The sequence below is a fragment of the Thermobia domestica genome, chromosome 10 (genome assembly GCF_964235325.1).
Source record: "Thermobia domestica chromosome 10, izTheDome1.hap1.1, whole genome shotgun sequence".
In the NCBI taxonomy this organism is placed as follows: Eukaryota; Metazoa; Arthropoda; class Insecta; order Zygentoma; family Lepismatidae; genus Thermobia; species Thermobia domestica.
This window is the reverse complement of record NC_137463.1, coordinates 114,152,685-114,165,448: the sequence shown is the minus strand read 5'-3', so window position 1 is coordinate 114,165,448 and position 12,764 is coordinate 114,152,685. Positions and strand designations below refer to the sequence as shown.

At 35.8% G+C, this 12,764-nt stretch overlaps 1 protein-coding gene across 2 annotated transcripts in view; it reads left to right on the top strand.

Annotated features, from left to right (window-relative positions):
- Nucleotides 1-11,879: 11,879 nt before the first annotated feature.
- fmt (phosphatase 6 regulatory subunit 1-like protein fmt) overlaps nt 11,880-12,764 on the top strand; it is a 91,088-nt gene continuing 90,203 nt past the window's right edge. The window contains exon 1 of one of the 2 annotated variants that reach the window (XM_081728463.1): nt 11,880-12,142. The gene's annotated coding sequence lies outside the window, so the exon portion shown is untranslated. The remainder of the gene's footprint in view (nt 12,143-12,764) is intronic. The other variant, XM_081728462.1, reaches the window with a different exon arrangement.

Here is a 12,764-nt window from a genome sequence, read left to right as displayed (position 1 = left end):
CGAGACAGGAACATATTTTCGAGTCGAGACAACATTTTCTCGAGACGAGTCGAGACAGGCTTAAATCTCGACTCGACTCGACTCGTGCGCATCCCTAATAGGTAACATTGTAGATCCGATTAAACTGAAAACAGAACTTTTCACTGTGCCTAGCAAATAACAACAATAGAGTTGGTCGACTTGTTTTCTACGCATTGGAATCGTTAATTATATTAAATTAGGGATGCAAATAAGCAACAAACTTTTACTAGCCCAAGAAAAAAAGCTACTAGCCCATATCTCACAATATACAGGGTGCGGAAAAAGTCCCGGAACGCTCCAATATCTCACGAAGTATAAATATTAGCAAAACAAAAATAACATGTGTTAAATAGTTTTGAACAAGCTATCCAACGATAGCAAACTCAACCCGACCCCCCTCTCCCCATCCCCTTCGAATGTATCGGGGGTAACTTTAATATTTAAAATGGGAACCCCTATTTCTTATTGCACATTTGGATTCTCCAGAAGTCACAGTGATTTAACCCAAAATTGAAAAAAAAAAAAAAAAAAAAAACAGTGTCTTCGCCGATGGCCCGAGATGTCAGTCCCGTGCGCTGTGGCCGTACAGTTAGCGTATTGGATTGCGGAGTGACAGGTTCTGAGTTCAGGGTAATCGTTTTTCTTTTATTTCCTCAAATAAATTCCATAGTTTTAACTTCAATTAGTACTTTTCTGAAGTTAGGTAAAATACAAATTTAATTTTAATTCAGGATTCTATCTCAGGATTTAATTCTCAAATATTTTCAGTTTGCGATCTTCCCTTAGACTAAGCGACCATGTTTCGCCACAATACAGAGCAACAGGCATGATTATCATTCTATATATTTTGATCTTCAAATTCATCGACAGAATTCGCGATGACAAAAGATTTTGACCTGAATAATAACACGAATTCCCTGCTTTCAGTTGACATTTAATTTCTTCGTGGATATGATTTCGGTCTATTAATATTGATCCTAGATACTTGAAAGTATCCACTTTATCGAAAATATTATTTGATACTTAGACGCATCCATAATTTGCAGTACTATAATTCCAGTGAACTTCCGTGTAAGTATTTAGTTTTCTCTGCATTTACTTTTAAACCCTTGTCCCTGCAAGCGTTTAATAAGATCTCTGCATTTCTTTCTATTGTTCTCTTATCTTCTCCTACCAGATTTACATCATCAGCATACGCCATATCTTGGTGAATACCATACAGTTCTAGGCCCTGATTGCTATCTTTGATTTTCCTTATAGCGTAGTCTAGAATAAAGTTGAATAATAACGTCGACAACGCATTACCTTGTTTCAGGCCATTCTTGACGAAGCTCGTGGACAATAATTTTCCACTCTGACTTTACTTTGGGATTCGTTTAAACACATCTAAATTAATCTAACTAGCTTTTTTTTTCGGTATTCCAAATTCTGCAAGAATGTTGTATAATATTTATCTCCAAATAGAATCCTAAGCCTTTCTAAAATCAATAAATAATTGATGTACTGAGGTAATGTATTCCCATTTCTTTCCGAGTAATTGTCGAATGGTAAATATCTGGTCCATAGTTGATTGATTTCGTCTAAATCCACACTGATAATCTCCAATAATTTTATCTGCGTATGTAATCAACCTTGTTAATAAAATATTTGGGAGGATTTTATAGGATCTGGACACAAGCGAAATGCCTCAAAATTATTACAATCCGCTTTGTTGCCTTTCTTGTGAATTGGACAATGATTCATTCTTTTCACTCTTCTGGCAATTCCTCCTTGTTCCAAATAAGAAGAATGAGTTTGTGTATCTTGTTCGATAATTTCCTTCTATAGCTACAATTAACCAGAATTTCGCCTACACCCGGAGATTTGTGATTCTTTGATTTCTTTATCGCAATTTCTACTTCTGTTCGGCTAGGTTCTGAAATTTGTGGTTCTGCTGTGCATTTTCCTTGCCCCACGAACATTAGTTTTTGGCAGTGTGTTAAGCAAATCGTCAAAGAAATATTTCCATCTGTTCAAGATGCTATCTGTATCAGTAAGAATTATTCCGTTGTCTCTCTTTAATATATACGCGAGAGGTCGATACCCGTTCTTAAATTCGTTGATGCCCTTGAATGTGTCTCAATTTTTTCTTTAACTATTATCTTCGATTTCATTAATGTAAGTTTTCAAAAAATCGCGTTTCTCTCTTTTAAACATTTTGGAAGTTTCCTGTCTGATATCAATGAAATTTACTGTAGTTATATTGTTCGGATTTTGTAGCCAACGCAGTTTCGCCTATTTTTCCTTTTTCGTTACTTTCGAGCATTCCTGCTCGAATAATGATTTGTTTCTACGTATTTCCGCGTGCCCCAATTTTTCTCTTGCTGAAATTTTAATGCTATCCCTAATTTCAACCCAACTATTCTCAACATTAGAGCTCTCAAAGCATTCTAAAATCGAGAATCTGTTACACTTCAATCTGGTATTTCCCTCTCGCTTAGATCTCCTCTAATTTCTTTAAACTAAACCTCTCCGTTTTCAGATGCTGACTATTCTCCTTATTAAACGATAATCTCTTTCCCTTGTTATCGCTGCTACCAGATAGCATTCGGGTCCTGTGAACGAGCGAACATCAATTATGCTAGACTGCCTTCTTCTATCTACTAAAACGTGATCAATTTGATTGTGTGTTTTTCCATCTGGTAAGGTTCATGTGTATTTATGAACGTCGTGAGGTGGGAATTCTGTTCGCTTCACGATAAAGTTTTTGGATATTCCAAAGTTCACGAAACTAACCACATTGTAATTACTTTTCTTATGCAGATTTTCTTTCCCTATAACCGGTTTGAAAACATCCTTTCGTACTACCTTCGCATTGAAATCCTCTTAATAGAATTTTCATATGGTATTGCGAGAATTGGTCGAATACCCGTGATACTTAGTTAAAAAGTGTCTTTTATATCGACATCCTTATCTTCTGTTGGGGCATATACATCTAAAACAATAGTATCACACCACCGACACCTGAGAGTAAGAAAGTCTATCATTAACAAGTTCAACCCGTTTAATTGCTGATATTAAAACAATCGAAATTAAAATGCTGCTGTCACTCATTTTGAACATTTTAAAAGTATGATTTGTAATGTACTGAAATTTCATTTCTTATCGATAGTATGAAACGTTACAAATATTTGTATTGTAAATTTGCGTAACTGTTCTCCAAGTGGATTTGTGTACAACCAAAGGCACTTTTGTCAAGTTTAACGAAAAGTCCAAAATACGCCTCTTGAGAACTCGCTTTCAGTTCTTGCAAGGGTCTGCCCAAGCAGCTTAATAAAAATTTAGTGTAGTATAACAGTAGTTACTGCTTTTCTTATAAGTAAGAAAATGAAGGAAAAGATTGGTGGGATGAGTATGTGAGGGGGGCCGCCGAATTCTCCTTCGTCTGGGTGCAGAAATCTCAAGCTACGGCTCTATGAAATAGTTCTTAATAATAAGGCTATTATGGTTAGAGTTCATAAGGTTATTTACAACAAAAATAAACCATTTTTGTATACATTTATATTTTCTTGCAGATTAATAAATATGGACAAATACGTTATTTTCATCAAAGTTAAAATGTATGAATTCATTATTTGGGTATAAAAAATCCACATAAAAATGTTACTCTGTGCGGGAATCGAACTCACGACCTCGGAGCCCGCACTCCAGTATTCTATCCGAATGGCCACAGAGTACGATACTCAGAAGGCACATTTTCATAATGTTCTCCCGTCCTCCTTTTTTAGTGTGTCGATTCAAGTGCCATCCGTGAAGGCACTGTTCAAAATTTTGGGTCAAATCACTGTTACTTTTTCTGCAGAATCTAAATATGCAATAAAAAAACAGGGGTTGCTATTTAAAATTTTAAGTTATCCCCGTACCCCCGAAGGGGCGGGGATAAGGGATTGCGTTTGGTATTACTGGATAGCTTTTTCAAATCTATTTAACATGTGTTATTTTTGTTTTGCTGATCTGTATATTTCGCGAGATATTGAACCGTTCCGGGACTTTTTCCGCACCCTGTAAATCATTTACTTACCTTCTGTATGATATTAAATACTCACCCGCACCGAAGAACAACTAGCCCCGTGTGAGTGAGTGAGTGGTTATTTGCATCCCTGTATTAAATATATTAAATAACTTGTGTATATTGATCCAGGTTTGAAGTTTTCAGGACACATTTTGTTTTATTTAGAAGTTCTGTACTTTTTTCTGAAACATTATTCTCGGCATTCAATATTCATAGGATGGGCTTATAACAGCTTAATTTGCGAGTACCAGAAGTTAATTTATGTAGGAGATAAAAGGAGTTGTGTTTTTCCTTATTGCAAATAATAATAAACATATGGAATTAAATTGATTAGTCTCAATAAAACGTATTGTCAGAGTGTTGATCTTTAGTTAGTACAAGGTTCTTTCAAGGTTGACCGGGACTTTTATTTCTTCAGAGGAAACAGATAGCACAAGAAGCACCAAACTATGTCAGCTTTTCAAAGTATTCTCCTTGCGCGTCGAGGCCCGTTGCCATCGTTGTGGCGACTCCCTGATTCCTTTGACGTAGAAAGAACTTGGATGTTGTCGTAGCCATTGGAGGACATCGTTCCGCAGTGCTTCATCTGTCGTGAATTTCTTCCCTCCCAGATGGTCTTTAAGGGGTGCAAACAAATGATAATCACTGGGGACTAAATCTGGACTGTAGGGAGGATGGGGCAGAACTGTTCACAAGCCGTCATGTGTGTCCACTTTTGATCAAATGTCAGCTGGCGAGGAACCCACCTTGCACAGATTTTGCGGAAGCGTAAGTGGTCGTGAATGATTGTCTCAACACTCAGACACTGATATTCACCTCGGCAGCAATATCCCGCACTGTTACTCACCGTTTCTCAAGAATCATTTGCTCAACACGTGCGATATTCACTGGTGTGACTGCAGTCGGGCGATTGTGTCCATGTGCATAATTTGTCACCAGTTCCCGTCCTTCGCGAAACTGTTCACACCATTCGTACACTTGTCCGTGACATCGTTTGTTCACCATACTGTGCTTGCAATCTTCTGAAAATCTCAGCTGGTTTAACTTTCTCCTTCACAAGAAATTTGATTACACACCGCTGCTCCACGCCACAGCCGCATCAATTTAACGCGAATCTCGAGGGGACACTTCGCGAATGTACTTTGTTAGACGTTATGTTGATTCCCTGCGCTGTTTGGAATAGTTTCCGCTGTTGCAGTTTTTTTTTTTTTTTTTTTTTTGCCGCGAACTGTACGATATTACATAGTAACTGATTGAACAAGCGATTTTTTTTTCCTTGAAGATATAGCACATCACATCAGTTTCATGATAGTGACCCATACTTCACAGAACATAAACATGAGTGTGTCATTCATAGTTTCCTGAATGGTTTCTGCTTTCACATATTTTCTACTTTAATCATATTTAACTGCTTGGACTGCTTAAAGATCACTTACTTTGAGGAATATTAAAACGAAGGAGAGGCAAAAGCTAGTTTCGTTTGTTAAACATTTCTAAGCGGGCGTGAGGCGCTACCTGTGATGCGCTTTTTATTGGTTATTTAGTAAAATAGTTCGAAGCTAAGGAAGTAACGCGCCAATGAAAACGATCATAAGGTTTAGCAATGGGTTTTAATAATTCAAATGATTAGAGTTTAAATCAGTTAGGCGGCGGAGAATCGCTGAAATACTCTAAATTTAAAAAAAAAAATATTCAGCATAACTTTTATTGTTTAAAAAACATCTTTAACTATAGCTACGTTTCCTTTCGGGTTTAATAATTATTTCTATAATATTAACTAGAAAAAACGGTTTCTCATTTTCTTTACAATACACGTCATCACTAATGCTCTCGCAACACAATGAACGCAACAGTATGAAACGATGGGCTAGACAATTGCTGATGTTGGCCCTACGTTATAATTGGGTACTTAGCCGAGCATTTGCCAACGTAACCCCTACGAAACAAATGCAATTGAGATTAGAGATGCGAGGCCAAACCTGTTGGATAAGTGAGAGAAAATCGTTGGTTGGTGAACATACAATTTAGACTACGTTGAACCTATTTTCAAATTGATTTTTACAATTAAAAACTCCCAACCATACAGAGCATATCAGTCTATGTAGAACATACGAAGCGTGATCTTACTCCGCACGGTCCCCATCTCCATAGCAACTGTTATTTGGCAACATTCTTATTAGTATTTTTATTGCTTCTCTCCACATTTGGTGCTCGAGGACTCAGGTCCATAATTTTGTTATCATTATGCAATGAACACATTACAGTGGTTCGGATTCCATATTAAACTGTAGATCAACGTCTCATATAGCCTGGGTGTTGAAAATGGACGTTAAAGCAGACAATACGTAAAAGCAAAAACTTCGTATACTTCCAGTACCCTGTTTGTATATTTTAAATCTATTGATATTTGTAAAGAGACACCTACAAGATGTCCTTACGCGAGTAGAACAGCAACATGACCATGATACAAGCACAGGGCCGGATTTCTCAATAGGCCCGGGCCTATGGGCGCAAGCTCCCAGGGGGCGCACGGCCAAGAGAAAAAAATTAAAAAATATTTAGAAATAAAAATAAATAGCCATAACTTAACATATTTTTTGAATTGATTTTAAAAAATCAGGCTAATAAAGCATTCTGATTTTGAAGTTCTTTGGAACAAATAATTGTTGGTAAAGTTCACCAATCTTTTGTTAATACATTAACGGTATTTTGTTAAGCCCAGAACCAAGTAAATTCCTCAAAAAACTTGCAATGATAAAATTGCATCGTGGAGTGGTGTTTAAGCAATTAACATATAGGCCTGATATAATTTTTTAATAAAGGTTTTTAGGAAAGTAACTTTAAACAGACTAGAGGCGGAAAAAATTATTGGGTCTAGGGGCGCCAAAATGCTAAGTCCGGCCCTGTACAAGCAACAAACAAAACTTTTCTATTGTAGAACACAGAACAGTATTATATGATAAAGGGTGTAAATACACAGGTATCATGCTCTATAATAAACCTCCCAAAGATATACAGACTCAGGACTCTGTTGCTAAATTTAAAAAAGAACTCCAAAAATATTTATTACAACACTGCTTTTACTCGGTAGAGGAATACATGAATTGCTAAGTAAATAAAAATGTTACATGGTGTACAGTAAATCAGTGTCATTACTTGTTTTTAGCATTAGATATTTGTTTGAGGCACTAGCGGATCCAGAAGGATCGTTTGGAGGGGGCGGTTCGCTTCCTGGAAGATGAGTGTAGAATCAAGGTGATCATAATTTTAGTTTGCAAGAATGGGACGCTAATGAATCCGGGGCTGAAGGGGAGGGGGGTAAACCTGATTCCCAGATTTCATTTGGGATCCGAATTTGCATTTTTTTTTTTAAAGTGTATTCTTTCCGTAGATTTAAATTAAATATGCACTTCCGTTTTGGAGGCGTGGCGGTGTCATGATTCACTTCACAGATAGTCTCCGCCATATATCAGATGCGCTGTCTTGCACAGTACTTGTACGAAACAAAATACTATATTGACGATGGCACTCATTTTAACGAAAGAGTGTACAATTAGCTCTAATAATTTATATTTTAAATAATAATTGCGGGACAACAGTTGAAAAAAAAAAAAAGGACCGGTCTACGCAAAAATAGATAACGGTATACATGCATAAGGAATAATACAAATGTTAATACAATGTTAACAAATTACAAAAGACATTATGATATTTCTATGCATTTCTTGGTAGCTTAAAAATAATACAATAATTAATTATAAAGTGATGTTCAGTAGTATATAGTACACAGTGTTCCAAGTGGGCCAAAATATAGGAAAGCAATCTTTACATATTGCATTCATTTCTATTTATATCAGGATATAATTCAGCAGATTGAAAATTTAAAAGAAAAAAAAATATAATATTCAAACTGAACTCCAAGGATGTATTAGTGGCACCGTGAATATTCCCCTTGGCGATTGCCCGAACATGATTTTCGTGGTTTTTCTCCGAAATAAAAATGTTATAGTTTCTCCCTTAAAAGAACTAGCCTGCTCACTCAAGATCACAGATCAAGTACAGGAGAATGAAATGAATACACTTTCGAATGCATAATACTAATCACTGTATTTAAACACTATTGAACTACTAACAGGAACCCAGAGCGACGGTTTGAAGTCAAACTACAGCAGTAACATATAAAGAAATGAATTGTGAATATAAATCCTATATAAATATATTGCAGTACTCCCTAACCATATAAATTACTAGCTACTACGAAGGAAAATGCATAATTTATTCAATAAAATACTCCAAATAATGTAATAACAAAAATATCAATACTAAGTGTTCTCTTATAAAAACTCAACAGAATTTTGTCAATCTAGTACGAAATGTGTATACGTTTTACATGAATTAAAATGATATGGAATCACAATATAAGCCATTATAATGCATAAATAGTAAAAAAAAAAAAAAAAATCCTCTGGAAGATTAGCAAAGCCTACAATAAAATGAACGAAAGATCAGAAATGTAAAACCAAAATGATATTTCCGTTCATTACTGCGCACAAACCATGCTTCTTTTACATACCGACTGGTGATATTTGACAATATCAGATATTTCAAAAATGCAAATTAAAATTTAATATTGAAAAATTTCACCGTTAAACGAAATTACAATGGAGAATAAAATACGTATAACTTGGTTTTCTTTCATCTCAGACAGTGGCGTATTTACGATTTTGTTTCGGGAGGGGCTTTGCTAACTTTCAGGGGGGGGGGCTTTGCCTGGAAATGTGAAAATTCTGCAAGATATTTAATTTACTTTACTATACTAAGTAAGATTTCGGGGGGGGCTTAAGCCCGGAAGCCACCCCCCTAAATACGCCACTGATCTCAGATATAATATGAACCCCTTTTGGCCTAATGGCTAACACGCTTACCTTTGGTGCGCGTGGTCCTGGGTTCGATTCCCAGTGGGATTACAGTTAAACGAAAAAATGTGGTTCGGATTCCGTTATAATCAGTAGGTCCACGTCTCCTTTACCCGTCTTGGCACAACGCTGGGACGTTAAACAAACAAAGCAAATATCAATGCATAATATATAACTGTTTATTAAAATATACTATATATACACATTTGTTTACGATTGTAGCTGTGCCCTTTAGTTTCATTTAAAAATTTAGAAAAGCAAGTTCAAAACCTTTTTTTGAGTTCGTTCGTCTTTCTTGATTTTGTTTGCGATTCAGATACATCCAAGGAGTTCAACTGTAGACTCACCGTCAGACTCATGACTTTCGGAGAGTATCGACGAGTTGAAAATGATTATGGGCAAAAACCATGACGAGCGGAAACCCACAGAACGGTCTTAGTCACCTTGCAGTCCATCTCTGTAAAAAGTACAGCACAGAATCAAATCTACGTCCTTTCTTGTTCCTGGCAAATTCCATGTTTCTAACCTTCAAAGATTCTTAGATATTGATATCATATTATAATAATTGTAATTCCCGTCTCTTTTCTTTCCACCTCTTTTCCCCTCATTTTAATAAATTATCAAAAAAACATTGAAACGTGTGTCAAACAATTTTAAATGAGAAATCCAAACGTCAAATTTCAAGTCTCTAACCTTAAGGGATTCGGAGAGATGGCCACCTTATTAAAGTAATTTCCATCCCATCGCCCCTTCCTTTCCTCGAATTTCCAAAAAAAATCCTTTGTTAGTGATCCCTACGTCAGAAATCTTTTCAACTGTCCGAATTTCAAGTTTCTAGCTCAAGCGGTTTGGCCTGTGCGAAGATTAGTTTTTCACTCAGGACTTCGTCTTATGAATTACAATAACAGCTTGTGTTATTTCCCAAGAAAAGATGAAATGCCATTAAAAGTCTCAATGAATCCCTGATGCCTTCCTAAAGTTTCCGTGTTGAACCCCAAGAGGCATTGCTCTCTTTCTTGATCTAGGAGCTAGCAAAGCTACCTTTGATCTTTGATGCGTGAGGTTCTGTGGTTTGATTCCAGGTGAGTATGCATCAAACGCTATATAATGGTTCAGATTTAACTTAAACTCTAGTTTTCGTTCTCTAAAGCATCGTTTTTGACAAACAACATAAATACATATCAATCAATCAACCAACTAAAAAGTTCCAGATTCAAAGAGCTTTTCGGTAAGGAGCGCTGAAGACTCTGATCCTGTTTATTCAAGGTAAAGGTAATTGAAGTTTCGGAACCCGAATTCAATTTCCATTTCTTTTTCTAAAACACAATTTTAAAATATACATTTTTAGTTCAAAGAGTTAGCCGTCTTACTCTCCTTCCTACAGCTGTTCTTCCGTCGAATGAATTATATTCTCGCTACTTTGGGGTTAATGGTGACCGCTTCAAGGAACTAGGGACAGAAGTATTCACAATTCAAATATGTCTATATTAAGTACTATGAAGTACCACACATTTTGATTAGACTCTGCTAGGCTTGTCACACAGATTGGATCGGTCAGGAAAAGACCATATTTGTATTTCTCAACAGTAAATGCTGAAAGTAAAAAAACACCTTTGGGGGGGGGGGCGGTCGCCCCCTCCGCCCCCCACGTGGATCCGCCAGTGGTTTGAGGATTTCTAAATACACTGCAAGTAATAATTGCTTTCTCTATTTTCACAATGGTGTCATGAAAAATGTAATGTATAATAAGATGTAAGGCATAATTATTAAACTAGTGTGTGTAATTTTCACTAATATTGTTTCTTTTACTTTTGTATCTATATATAAATGACGTGTCCACTTCATATGCATTGTAATATAGTGCTATAGTGCGTCCAGTAAGAGAACGTCTCTGACAGCTCGCAGTGACATTGCCACTACTCGCGTGTCAAGTTTTTTTTTTTTCGGTGCAACTGTAGTGGCAATTTAATTAATGGTATAAGACAGAGTGATCGTGGTTGGTAACACTGGTATCAAAGTAGGGACTGCTATGTTCCACCGCATGTGGTAAGAAACGTCAGAGACCATCTCTTGTTGGCCGTGCCATAAATATAAGAAAAAGGACGAAATAAATACAATTCAATAAATTATTGTTTACTTTTTTGCCTTTTAATGAGAATCATCTATTATTTAATTAAAGGTGCAATACTTACTGGATTTCCGCTTTAGAAGAAAAATATTCAACAAAATAGTAATTTATTAGTTCTGGTGCTAAGAGCTCACTAGTAGGGGAATATGGCTGAAAGGGTAGAGGGACCGCATTTAATGCTAGAAATCCGGATTAAATCCCAGGTTATGTGAGTTTATGATGGGCAGCGTGGAGCCACTAGGTTCTCTTGGAGTTCTCATTTCCTTTAATATTCTCATTTCACTATTTCCTTATCACTTCTAATAACCCGAGATGGAATAAATAATGCAAATTCGACGAATAAACGAATGCAGATTCTGATTAAGTTATAGAATTGTAGCTTTTCTTTTTTTCTTAGTTATAGTAGATTTTGGAAATTCCAAGAAAATATACTTTTCGAAATAAACCGATAAGAAAATCATATTTTTTATACCAGATTACATTATTTTTCATCCTTTTATATCTAACCTTGCTATAGCAGTAGATAGGATATGTTCGTACTAAAGTACTTAATTCTCGAAATTGATTTAAATGAAAGATTTATAGTTTTAAAACGAATTAATCAAAATCATTCCACATGTTTACACATAAAATATGCAAATTTATGTTCACCTTCACATATTTCGAAATTTCACTTTGCATTCACTCGTGCGAGGAGGTCTAATCCATGGTCTAACCTCAAGCACGCACGACGCGATTCTTCTTTCATTCATAGGTTGCATAATGGAACAACTGTACTTCGAATATTATGGGATGTGGTAAAGCGAAGGAACAAGGAACGCCATTCCCGATTTCAGGGATAGTGTGTGTGTGTGTTTTGTATGTTCTTCGTAACGTGTATTTTTGTAAATTATAAGAAGCAAGGTAAATAGTGATAATTTCCAATATGACAAAGTGATTGCATTTAGTGATCTAAATTGAAGTGATTACATAGTATCAGAAGTTCTGCGTAGCAGTTATTTCTACTGACAATACGATAATTTTAAGGTGAGTGCTTTGCGCATTTGAGTGCAATTATTTTTGCAATGTAACACTGTAAACAAGGGAATAACATGAAAGGGTTGATGTGCAAAGTTCATGTGAGGATTACTCTATATTACGGTATGTCATGATATAATTTACTTAAATTTAAAAGCTTCCAGTTTGGTGATTTATGACTATAAAATATTATTTTCTGGAATTAGTTAAAATAGTATTTTACATGTTGCAATAAGGAAGCAAATGCTCTTTTGATAATTCATGCTTTCTAAGCAATTTAATTTCCGTATATTGAAGGCAAGGCAATTCTGAAGATATAGCTGTCGTGTCAAGTTCATTCAGCATGTAGACACGACGAAGTGGGGTCGAGATGTTAAATCTGATTTGCATGGGTGGAATATCAGTGGAATGAACTCTGTTAACTCAAGTGTAAAGTACAATACCTAAATAATTACTCTAAAATATTACACCATTTAGAATAGATGAGCGTTATTAAATAGGTCATATTAGTTCGTAGAAAGTTGTGGAGAAATAATTTTAATTTCTGGGTACTTCAAGGTATTACATATCGTGAAAGAGAGTATATAGTACTTTACAATTTGCAGTTATGTTTTGTGTGTCTGTTAATGTT